General features: G+C 46.6%; 1 protein-coding gene across 1 annotated transcript in view; it reads right to left on the bottom strand.

The window, feature by feature from the left end:
• The window catches only part of PCCA (propionyl-CoA carboxylase subunit alpha), a 791250-nt gene that overhangs the window by 285918 nt on the left and 492661 nt on the right, over window positions 1-12671 (bottom strand). The window lies entirely within an intron of this gene.

The raw sequence follows: 12671 nt of genomic DNA, 5'->3' as shown, positions 1-12671 counted from the left end.
CAGGGCTCGGAATTGAGGGAGCACCATTTGACTTTTTGAATACGAGATTGGCTGGAATCAATGGTGGCGCCATGTTGCGTTTGGAGACCCCTGATGTGCCTAAACAGTGGTAACCCCTCAATTCTACCTCCAACACTAACCCCAACACACCCCTAACTCTAATCCCAACTGTAGCCATAACCCTAATCACAACCCTAACCCCAACACACCCCTAACCACAACCCTAATTCCAACACACCCCTAACCCTAACCACAACCCTAATTCCAACCCAACCCTAAGGCTATGTGCCCACGTTGCGGATTCGTGTGAGATTTTTCAGCATCATTTTTTAAAAATCCGCGGGTAAAAGGCACTGCGTTTTACCTGCGGATTTTCCGTGGATTTCCAGTGTTTTTTTGTGCGGATTTCACCTGCGGATTCCTATTGAGGAACAGGTGTAAAACGCTGCGGAATCCGCACAAAGAATTGACATGCTGCGGAAAATACAACGCAGCGTTTCCGCGCGGTATTTTCCGCACGATGGGCACAGCGGATTTGGTTTCAATATGTTTACATGGTACTGTAAACCTGATGGAACACTGCTGCGGATCCGCAGCGGCCAATCAGCTGCGGATCCGCAGCCAAATCCACACCGTGTGCACATAGCCTAATTCTAAAGGTATGTGCACACGCTGCGGCAAACGCTGCGGATCCGCAGCAGTTTCCCATGAGTTTACAGTTCAATGTAAACATATGGGAAACAAAAATCGCTGTACACATGCTGCGGAAAAACTGCACGGAAACGCAGCGGTTTACATTCCGCAGCATGTCACTTCTTTGTGCGGATTCCGCAGCGGTTTTACAACTGCTCAAATAGAAAATCGCAGTTGTAAAACCGCAGTGAAATGCGCAGAAAAAACGCGGTAAATCCGCAGCGGTTTAGCACTGCGGATTTATCAAATCCGCAGCGGAAAAATCCGCAGAGGACCAGAATACGTGTGCACATACCGAAACCCTAACCCTAACCCTACCCCTAGCCCTAACCCTACCACTAACCCTACCCCTAACCCTAACCCTACCCCTTTTCTAACATTAGTGGAAAAAAAAAATTCTTTATTTTTTTATTGTCCCTACCTATGGGGGTGACAAAAGGGGGGGGGTCATTTATTATTTTTTTTATTTTGATCACTGAGATATAATCTATCTCAGTGATCAAAATGCACTTTGGAACGAATCTGCCGGCCGGCAGATTCGGCGGGCGCACTGCGCATGCGCCCGCCATTTTGGAAGATGGCGGCGCCCGGGGAGAAGACGGACGGACCCCGGCAGGATCGGTAAGTATGATGGGGTGGGGGGAGAGCACGGGGGGGGGATCGGAGCATGGGGGGGTGAATCGGAGCACAAGAGGGGTGGAACGGAGCACGGAGGGGGTAGAACGGAGCACGGGGGGTGGAACGGAGCACGGGGGGGTGGAACGGAGCACGGAGGGGGGTGGATCGGAGTGCAGGGGGGTGACTGGAGCAAGGGGGGTTGATTGAAGCTTGGGGGGAGCGGCCAAGAGCACGGGGGGGGGGGGAGCGGAGCACAGGACAGAGGGGAGCCGGAGCAGTGTACCGGACAGATCGGGGGGCTGGGGGGGCGATCGGTGGGGTGGGGTGGGGGCACATTAGTATTTCCAGCCATGGCCGATGATAATGCAGCATCGGCCATGGCTGGATTGTAATATTTCACCAGTTATAATAGGTGAAATATTACAAATCGCTCTGATTGGCAGTTTCACTTTCAACAGCCAATCAGAGCGATCGTAGCCACGAGGGGGTGAAGCCACCCCCCCTGGGCTAAACTACCACTCCCCCTGTCCCTGCAGATCGGATGAAATGGGAGTTAACCCTTTCACCCGATCTGCAGGGACGCGATCTTTCCATGACGCCACATAGGCGTCATGGGTCGGATTGGCACCGACTTTCATGACGCCTACGTGGCGTCATGGGTCGGGAAGGGGTTAAGCCCTTAGTTGCTGCTGTCAATAGTGACTACATCATTATAAATGGTTAACAGAGTGTGGGGGCTTCATCTTTATCCAAATTGGTGCCCTCAGATCATGATTGTGTGGTCCTGATGTTTGCCATGGCAATTGACGGCCTAATAATGGCCTTAGAGTCTGACGGCTGTAGTAACCTGTTCAGAAGTTAGAGGCATTTAGGTGGTAAAAACATACATTTTCATTTCTGTCATTCCACTTTGCATTAATTCCTGAAAGCACCTGAAGAGTTAATAAACTACCTGACAGCAGTTTTCAAAATGTCATGGGATGCTGTTTTTAAAATGGTATAACTTTGGGGGGTTTCCCAGTATATGGGACCCCTAAAGTCACTTCAAACATGGATATTCAAAAATATATTTTGTAAATTTCCTTGAAAAAATGAAAAATTGCTGCTACAATATTAAACCTCCTAAAATGCAAACAAAATAAAATAACATTTTACAAATGGTGCTGATGTAAAGCAGACGTGTGAAATGTTATTTATTAATGTTTTGCTGTGTTAGGACTATCTGGATTAAAGGGATAATCATTCAAAGTTTGAAAATTGCTAATTTTTTAACATTTTTCTCAAATTTCTGATATTTTTTATAAATAAACACAAAACATATCGACCTAAATTTACCATTATCATAAAGTATAATGTGTCACGAAAAAACAATCTCAAAATCACTGCAATTTGTTGAAGCGTTCCAGAGTTATTACTACATAAATTGACACTGGTCAGATTTCAAAAATTTGGCTCCGTCACTAAGGGGTTAAAGGGGTTTTCCCACGAACGCAAGTTCATTTTAACAATTGTCTGTGTCTGACAGTGTACAGAACATACCACAGCTCCTGGGCATGGAAGGAAGCAAAAGCCAATACTGACATTACAGCAGAAAATTGCAGAGGACACATTTTGTGAGGTAAAATATTTTTTAAAAACAGTCAGTGAAATATTTTACCTGACAAAATGAATCCTCTGTGATCCCCTGCTGTAATGTCAGTATTGTCTTTTGCTTCCTCCCCTGCCAAGGAGATGTGGTATGCTCCGTATACAGTAAGACAGACAATTTTTAAAATTAACTTTCATTCGTGGGAAAACCCCTTTAATGTGACCAACTTCCTCTGCCTGTAGACACGTTGCGCATCTGCTGCCGGGATCAGCTGAATGATTCACAGCGCCTGCGTGGAATTTGCACAGGCACAGTAAATCAGACCACCGACATCTTTGTGCAGACAGATAACGGCGGTCACATTAAAACTGTGCATGAGCTCCTCCTGTACAAAGATGGAGGTGCAGCACCCCAGAGTCCTGGTCGTTGCAGTAATGTCATTCTTCCACCAGGGGGAGCGATGTTACGTCTGATGGCAACAAAGGAGTTCACCCTGCCAGGTATCACAGCCACACACACTTCACACGCCGGCCACCAGGGGGAGGAAAAGGTTCTATCTATTAGGCCACTCCTCACACTTGGGTAAAACTGGGGGTTTGGTTAGGAAGTTAGGCAGAAGGTCAGTTGGAGTTGGAGGAGAAGCTGACTGGAGGGAGAAGGAGTAGGTCAGTAGGAGAGGAGAGGAGCAGACTGGGCTTGGCCCAGGAAGGAGAGAAGGACACGGAGCTGCGCCTGCAACCCATGCGGCAGACTCCTAAGAAAGGACAAGAAAGGAAGTGTGCCGTAGTGAGTAAGCACAGAAGTCGTAGCAACAGGAGTAAAACACCAGTGGGAGACAAGCTAGGAACAGGCTGCCTCCCACTGAGCGCAGTGTCGGTGGCCGGAACACCGAGGGAGTAATAGACTCTACGCTTTACTTCAGAGACCGGCAAGACAGTCAATTCCAAGTTGGCTGCCCGACCTAAGAACCTAAGCAGACAAGGTGGCAACGTGGAGGAGGGGCGACGCTAGGGTCCCTATAAAATAGCCTCAGGCCACCACCATCATACGGGTTGGTCATATCCATCTGGGGGACCGAGAGAAGAGTAACTAGAGTGAGGACCCTATGGGAGCTAAAGCACGTAGGGACTTACTACGTTACTGTGCGCAAGGGGAAGGCTACTGATTTCCACCTGGATAAGGGACTCTGGAATTGCCATCAAACCGGCCAGACTCTGCCTACCCTGTCATCCGGCACCCTGGACCGTGGATGCTGAAGCCTTCAGTAAAGGTAAAGACACTGCACTCTGTGTCCTCGTTATTCACTGCGCATTGCACCATCCACCATCACCATCTACACTTCTGGGAAGCCTTGGGGATATACTTCACCTGTGGGAAGGTATACCATCTAGCTGCCATAACATCACCCCAGAAGACCCCTAAGCAGCGTCGGTCACCCTGACCGAATACCACAGGTGGCGCCACGAACACTACCTGTTATGACCTGGTGGTCAGGACAATAATAGACCTGGTGGTTAAGAGCACACGGAATGACCTGATAGTTACTGATAATAAGGACGAGCTCTGGGACGTGGGAACTCTGCTGACCGCAATCCCTAAACCTATCAAACACACTAGAAATAGCCGTGTATTGCGCCTAACGCTCCCTATGCAACTCGGCACAGCCTAAGAAACTAGCTAACCCTGAAGATAGAAAAATAAAGCCTACCTTGCCTCAGAGAAATTCCCCAAAGGAAAATGCAGCCCCCCACATATAATGACTGTGAGTAAAGATGAAAATACAAACACAGAGATGAAATAGATTTAGCAAAGTGAGGCAAGACTTACTGAACAGACCGAGGATAGGAAAGGTTACTTTGCGGTCAGCACAAAAACCTACAAAAAGACCACGCAGAGGGCGCAAAAAGACCCTCCGCACCGACTCACAGTGCGACGGCGCTCCCTCTGCGTCCCAGAGCTTCCAGCAAGCAAGACAACAAATAAATAGCAAGCTGGACAGAAAAATAGCAAACCAAAGAAATACAAGCTGGAACTTAGCTTCTGATGGGAAGACAGGTCACAAGAACGATCCAGGAGTGAACAGACCAATACTGGAACATTGACAGGTGGCATGGAGCAAAGATCTAAGTGGAGTTAAATAGAGCAGCAGCTAACGAATTAACCTCGTCACCTGTGAAACTCAGAAACACCCACCAGAGGAAGTCCATGGACAGAACCAGCCGAAGGACCATTCATGACCACAGGAGGGAGCCCGACAACAGAATTCACAACAGTACCCCCCCTTGAGGAGGGGTCACCGAACCCTCACCAGAGCCCCCAGGCCGACCAGGATGAGCCAAATGAAAGGCACGAACCAGATCGGCAGCATGAACATCAGAGGCAAAAACCCAGGAATTATCTTCCTGACCATAACCCTTCCACTTGACCAGGTACTGGAGTTTCCGTCTCGAAACACGAGAATCCAAAATCTTCTCCACCACATACTCCAACTCCCCCTCAACTAACACCGGGGCAGGAGGATCAACGGATGGAACCACAGGCGCCACGTATCTCCGTAATAACGACCTATGGAACACATTATGGATGGCAAAAGAAGCAGGAAGGGCCAAACGAAATGACACAGGATTGATAACCTCAGAAATCTTATACGGACCAATGAAACGAGGCTTAAACTTAGGAGAGGAAATCTTCATAGGAACATAACGAGACGACAACCAAACCAAATCCCCAACACGAAGTCGAGGACCCGCACAGCGCCGGCGGTTAGCAAACGTTGAGCCTTCTCCTGGGACAATGTCAAATTGTCCACGAGTCCAAATCTGCTGCAACCTATCCACCACAGTATCTACACCAGGACAGTCTGAAGACTCAACCTGCCCTGAAGAGAAACGAGGATGGAAACCAGAATTACAGAAAAACGGCGAAACCAAAGTAGCCGAGCTGGCCCGATTATTAAGGGTGAACTCAGCCAACGGCAAAAAGGACACCCAATCATCCTGATCAGCAGAAACAAAACATCTCAGATATGTTTCCAAAGTTTGATTAGTTCGTTCGGTTTGGCCATTTGTCTGAGGATGGAAAGCAGTGGAAAAAGACAAATCAATGCCCATCCTAGCACAAAAGGATCGCCAAAACCTTGAAACAAACTGGGAACCTCTGTCAGAAACGATGTTCTCCGGGATACCATGTAAACGAACCACATGCTGGAAAAATAATGGCACCAAATCAGAGGAGGAAGGCAATTTAGACAAAGGTACCAAATGGACCATCTTAGAAAAGCGATCACAAACCACCCAAATGACTGACATCTTTTGAGAGACGGGGAGATCCAAAATAAAATCCATAGCAATATGCGTCCAGGGCCTCTTCGGGACCGGCAACGGCAAAAGCAACCCACTGGCACGAGAACAGCAGGGCTTAGCCCGAGCACAAGTCCCACAGGACTGCACAAAAGAACGCACATCCCGCGACAAAGACGGCCACCAGAAGGATCTAGCCACCAAATCTCTGGTACCAAAGATTCCAGGATGCCCAGCCAACACTGAACAATGAATCTCAGAGATAACTCTACTAGTCCATCTATCAGGGACAAACAGTTTCTCCGCTGGGCAACGGTCAGGTCTATCAGCCTGAAATTTTTGCAGCACCCGCCGCAAATCAGGGGAGATGGCAGACAAAATTACCCCCTCTATGAGAATACTCGCCGGCTCAGGAACACCCGGAGAGTCAGGCACAAAACTCCTTGACAGGGCATCAGCCTTCACATTCTTAGAGCCCGGAAGGTACGAAACCACAAAATCAAAACGGGAGAAAAATAATGACCATCGAGCCTGTCTCGGATTCAACCGTTTGGCAGACTCAAGATAAGTCAAATTCTTGTGATCTGTCAAGACCACCACGCGATGCTTGGCTCCATCCAGCCAATGACGCCACTCCTCGAATGCCCATTTCATGGCCAACAATTCACGATTACCAACATCATAGTTACGCTCAGCAGGTGAAAACTTTCTAGAAAAGAAAGCACATGGCTTCATCACCGAGCCCTCAGAACTTCTTTGCGACAAAACAGCCCCTGCTCCAATCTCAGAAGCATCAACCTCAACCTGAAACGGAAGCGAAACATCTGGCTGGCACAACACTGGGGCAGAAGAAAAACGACGCTTCAACTCCTGAAAAGCCTCTACAGCCGCAGAAGACCAATTGACCACATCAGCACCCTTCTTGGTCAAATCAGTCAACGGTTTAGCAACAGTAGAAAAATTAGCGATGAAGCGCCGATAAAAATTAGCAAAGCCCAGGAACTTTTGCAGGCTCTTCACAGATGTCGGCTGAGTCCAATCGTAAATGGCCTGGACTTTAACAGGGTCCATCTCGATAGTAGAAGGGGAAAAAATGAACCCCAAAAATGAAACCTTCTGAACTCCAAAGAGACACTTTGACCCCTTCACAAACAAGGAATTCGCACGAAGGACCTGGAACACCATTCTGACCTGCTTCACATGAGACTCCCAATCATCCGAAAAGACCAAAATATCATCCAAATACACAATCAGGAATTTATCCAGGTACTCTCGGAAGATGTCATGCATAAAGGACTGAAATACTGATGGAGCATTGGAAAGCCCGAATGGCATAACCAGGTACTCAAAATGGCCCTCGGGCGTATTAAATGCTGTTTTCCATTCATCGCCTTGTTTAATACGCACAAGATTATACGCCCCTCGAAGATCTATCTTGGTGAACCAACTAGCCCCTTTAATACGAGCAAACAAATCAGACAGCAACGGCAAAGGATACTGAAATTTGACTGTAATTTTATTAAGAAGGCGGTAATCAATACAAGGTCTCAAAGAACCATCCTTCTTGGCCACAAAAAAGAACCCTGCTCCTAACGGTGATGACGACGGGCGAATATGGCCTTTCTGCAAGGATTCCTTTATATAACTCTGCATAGCGGCGTGTTCTGGCACAGATAAATTGAACAATCGGCCCTTAGCGAACTTACTACCAGGAATCAAATTAATTGCACAATCGCAATCCCTATGAGGAGATAGGGCACTGGCTTTGGGCTCATCAAATACATCCCGATAATCCGACAAAAACTCTGGAACTTCAGAAGGAGTGGAAGACGAAATAGACAAAAATGGAACATCACCATGTACCCCCTGGCAACCCCAGCTGGACACAGACATAGATTTCCAGTCCAATACTGGATTATGAACCTGTAGCCATGGTGTCACGATATGGTATGAAATATCATAAGTAGTTCTCTTGCTAGCCTGCGTGGGCTAAGCCCCCCTTCTTGGAGTGATACTGCAACAGTTGGTAGCTGCAAATTCCTGGCTTTCCTTCTCAGAGAGTGTGGGGGTTAGGAGAGCCAAAAGTATTTACGACCGGCATTTCCTGTGTAAGCTCTTGTTCAGCTATAAGTGAAGTAGAAACTTCGAGGATCCATGAAAGATTCTTTGTTTAGTTTTTGTTAGATATTAGGCAAACGATTTAAGCTAGAAATACGAAAATATATATTCTTATTCTGACGCGGCGTATCTACCCATCCCGCGAAACCCAGGCTTCTAACTCCATCTGGTAAAGAAGTAGGGATTTCTCTGTAAATATGTATCCCAGATAGGACATATTTGATCTCATTAGAATGCTCACGTTAATCCGAGATGAATGATGGATTTGTTAGGACTATAACATGTTTTGTAGCGGAGTTATCAAAAGTAGATATAGATTAGGATAAAATGAGTTATCTGAAGAGGTAGGAGGGACGAGGTGATCCAACCCCTTTCTGGGATGTTACAGGCTTAGCTATAACTGTCTGCCCAGATCCCCAGCTCTTTCTTCTTGTCCTTTTTTTCCTGGAAGAGCTGAGTACATCCCATGAGCTGGGACGTATGGAAAACTGCCCTAGCCTGGGGGCCTGCCATGCGTTGAACTTGTGAGTGTTATCTTTTCTCCTTTATTCCCTTTATGTTATAATTACCCGTGTACATATTTGCAATTGTCTCATTTGTAATATCTTTATAAAATATTTTTGATAAAGCACTGCCTAATTTTTTATGGGATATAATATTTAATATTAGTTAGTTCTCCTGTTCTAAACCGTACCCTAAGTCTTCTGAAGGGAAATACGCTACTGTTACTGTTGTGTTGGGTTAGCTTCGGACGCGTTTAATCGAAGCTGGTGGCGGCGATACCGTGTGCAGACTGTTGAGTGATGCTGTAGCGACTGCGGCGTTGATAATCATTGTTCCTGCCTGAGTGGGAGTAGTTATCGCGTCGCTGCAGCGTGCCCAATAGCCAGTACATAGCAGGCAGCCTTTCTGGCGACTAATTACCCAGGGTGCAGTACCTAATCTGACCTGAGAGTAAGGGGGGCGCGAGAGAGCTGCAAGTGTTAAGTGGAACTGTGAGTGGGAAATCCATAAATCCCTGCAGTTTGTGGTATATTGAAAGCAGTGGGATACCTAGCATAAGCCCCTGCTGTAAACTAAGAGGTCAATAGCCTTGTGTGTGTTTTCTTATCACATTGCTAGCAGTGGAGGGATAACTAAGATAAGCCCCCCTGCACATGTGATAGTTGTCTGTTGGCCTAAAGTCACCCCGAATCGTGACAATTGGGGCCAGCGGTCAGGGGATTCCTGACACATGGCAACCCCAAAACGACCACATCATGCAGATTATGCAACACCAGAAAGCGGATATCCTCCTGATGTGCAGGAGCCATGCACATGGTCAATTGGGTCCAATACTGAGGCTTATTCTTGGCCAAAGGCGTAGCATCAATTCCTCTCAATGGAATAGGATACTGCAAGGGCTCCAAGAAAAAACCACAGCGCCTAGCATACTCCAAGTCCATCAAATTCAGGGCAGTGCCTGAATCCACAAATGCCATAACAGAATAGGATGACAAAGAGCAAATCAGAGTAACAGACAATAGAAATTTAGACTGTACCGTACCAATGGTGGCAGACCTAGCGAACCGCTTAGTGCGCTTAGGACAATCGGAGATAGCATGAGTGGAATCACCACAGTAAAAACATAGCCCATTCCGACGTCTGTGTTCTTGCCGTTCAGCTCTGGTCAAAGTCCTATCGCATTGCATAGGCTCAGGCCCATGCTCAGATAGTACCGCCAAATGGTGCACAGCTTTACGCTCACGCAAGCGTCGATCGATCTGAATGGCCAAAGACATAGACTCATTCAGACCAGCAGGCATGGGAAACCCCACCATAACATCCTTAAGGGCTTCAGAGAGACCCTTTCTGAAGATTGCTGCCAGGGCACATTCATTCCACTGAGTGAGCACAGACCACTTTCTAAACTTCTGACAATATATCTCTGCTTCATCCTGACCCTGACACAGAGCCAGCAAGATTTTCTCTGCCTGATCCACTGAATTAGGTTTGTCATAAAGCAATCCAAGCGCCAGGAAAAACGCATCAGCATCACGCAATGCCGGATCTCCTGGCGCAAGGGAAAATGCCCAGTCTTGAGGGTCACCACGTAACAAAGAAATAATGATCTTTACTTGTTGAACAGGGTCACCTGAGGAGCGAGGTTTCAAGGCAAGAAACAATTTACAATTATTTTTGAAATTCAAGAACTTAGATCTATCACCAAAAAACAAATCAGGAATTGGAATCCTAGGCTCTGACATCGGATTCTGAACCACAAAATCTTGAATGTTTTGTATCCTTGTAGTGAGATTATCCATCCAAGAGGACAGACCTTGAATGTCCATGTTTACACCAGTGTCCGGAACCACCCAGCGGTAAAGGGGAAAATAGAGACAAAACACACTGCAAAGAAAAAAAAATGGTCTCAGAACTTCACTTATCCCTCTATTGAGATGCATTAGTACTTTGGGCCACCTGTACTGTTATGACCTGGTGGTCAGGACAATAATAGACCTGGTGGTTAAGAGCACACGGAATGACCTGATAGTTACTGATAATAAGGACGAGCTCTGGGACGTGGGAACTCTGCTGACCACAATCCCTAAACCTATCAAACACACTAGAAATAGCCGTGGATTGCGCCTAACACTCCCTATGCAACTCGGTACAGCCTAAGAAACTAGCTAGCCCTGAAGATAGAAAAATAAAGCCTACCTTGCCTCAGAGAAATTCCCCAAAGGAAAAGGCAGCCCCCCACATATAATGACTGTGAGTAAAGATGAAAATACAAACACAGAGATGAAATAGATTTAGCAAAGTGAGGCCCGACTTACTGAACAGACCGAGGATTGGAAAGGTTACTTTGCGGTCAGCACAAAAACCTACAAAAAGACCATGCAGAGGGCGCAAAAAGACCCTCCGCACCGACTCACGGTGCGGAGGCGCTCCCTCTGCATCCCAGAGCTTCCAGCAAGCAAGACAACAAATTAAATAGCAAGCTGGACAGAAAAATAGCAAACCAAAGAAATACAAGCTGGAACTTAGCTTCTGATGGGAAGACAGGTCACAAGAACGATCCAGGAGTGAACTAGACCAATACTGGAACATTGACAGGTGGCATGGAGCAAAGATCTAAGTGGAGTTAAATAGAGCAGCAGCTAACGAATTAACCTCGTCACCTGTGAAACTCAGAAACACCCACCAGAGGAAGTCCATGGACAGAACCAGCCGAAGTACCATTCATGACCACAGGAGGGAGCCCGACAACCGAATTCACAACAGGGACGTGACAGGAATGTGAGTATGTACTGTTTTTTTTTAGGCATCGCCAGCCTTAGATTGTCTGTAAAAAGTCTCATTTAAGGCCCCGTCACACATAGCGACGCTTAAGCGATCCCGACAACGATACGACTTGTCAGGGATCGTTGCTGCGTCGCTATGTGGTCGCTGGTGAGATGTCACACAGTGCGATCTCCCCAACGACGCAGCAGCGATGCGGCGACCTGTAGCGACCTGTACAACGATGCTATTTCATGACGATTCAACGAGACGTCCTGTCAACGAGGTCGTTGGTAAGGTGTCAAACACAGCGATGTGTGCTACCCAGCGGGACCTCAACGATCAAAAAACGGTCAAGGCCATTCCGACACGACCAGCGATCTCACAGCAGGGGCCTGGTCGCTGCTACGTGTCACACATAGCGAGATCGCTACTGAGGTCGCTGTTGCGTCACAAAACTTGTGACTCAGCAGCGATCTCGCTATGTGTGACGGGGGCTTTACCCTAAAACAACAACAACCACCCTGCAACCTCACTTAATACCCTTCCAAATAACTATACCATATGAAAGTGGGGGTAGGGTGAGAATTGTTTTCCAACTTCAACATATGAGCTCTAATTGGGTTCATTCACATTGAGGGAGAACAGGGTATACAAGTTGCACTTTCAAGACCACCAACCATGCGTTTTCACTCTTTTGATGGCCATAAAAATGTAGTCATGTTCTAATAATTTCTTAAGAGAGTAGGGTTCATGGTGGGGGTTCTTGTCAGTGTGAATTCCCATTCAAACCAACCTAACACAGCAACGTACATATTTCTAGTTGAAACAAATAAGAAAGTTTTCTTCTAACAAATCATTTGAGAAGAACCTACATATTGCCAGCATATAGTCTATGTATGCATGCTAAAAATGAGATCACTTAGGGAATATGAAAATAGAAAATTTGGAAAATACAATATTCGGTGAAATCAATACATCAGAAAATTTGTCCATTCATGGTAAACAAACTATATGCAATCTTTAAATCAAGCAAGTCAGTAAATATAAAGAATCAAGACTAAATTTCTGTAGTAATAATTTTTGTCACA

Source organism: Ranitomeya imitator, chromosome 3, assembly GCF_032444005.1.
Source record: "Ranitomeya imitator isolate aRanImi1 chromosome 3, aRanImi1.pri, whole genome shotgun sequence".
Lineage (NCBI taxonomy): Eukaryota > Metazoa > Chordata > Amphibia > Anura > Dendrobatidae > Ranitomeya > Ranitomeya imitator.
Note: the sequence above shows the minus strand (reverse complement) of the source record. Positions and strands in the feature narration are given on the sequence as shown.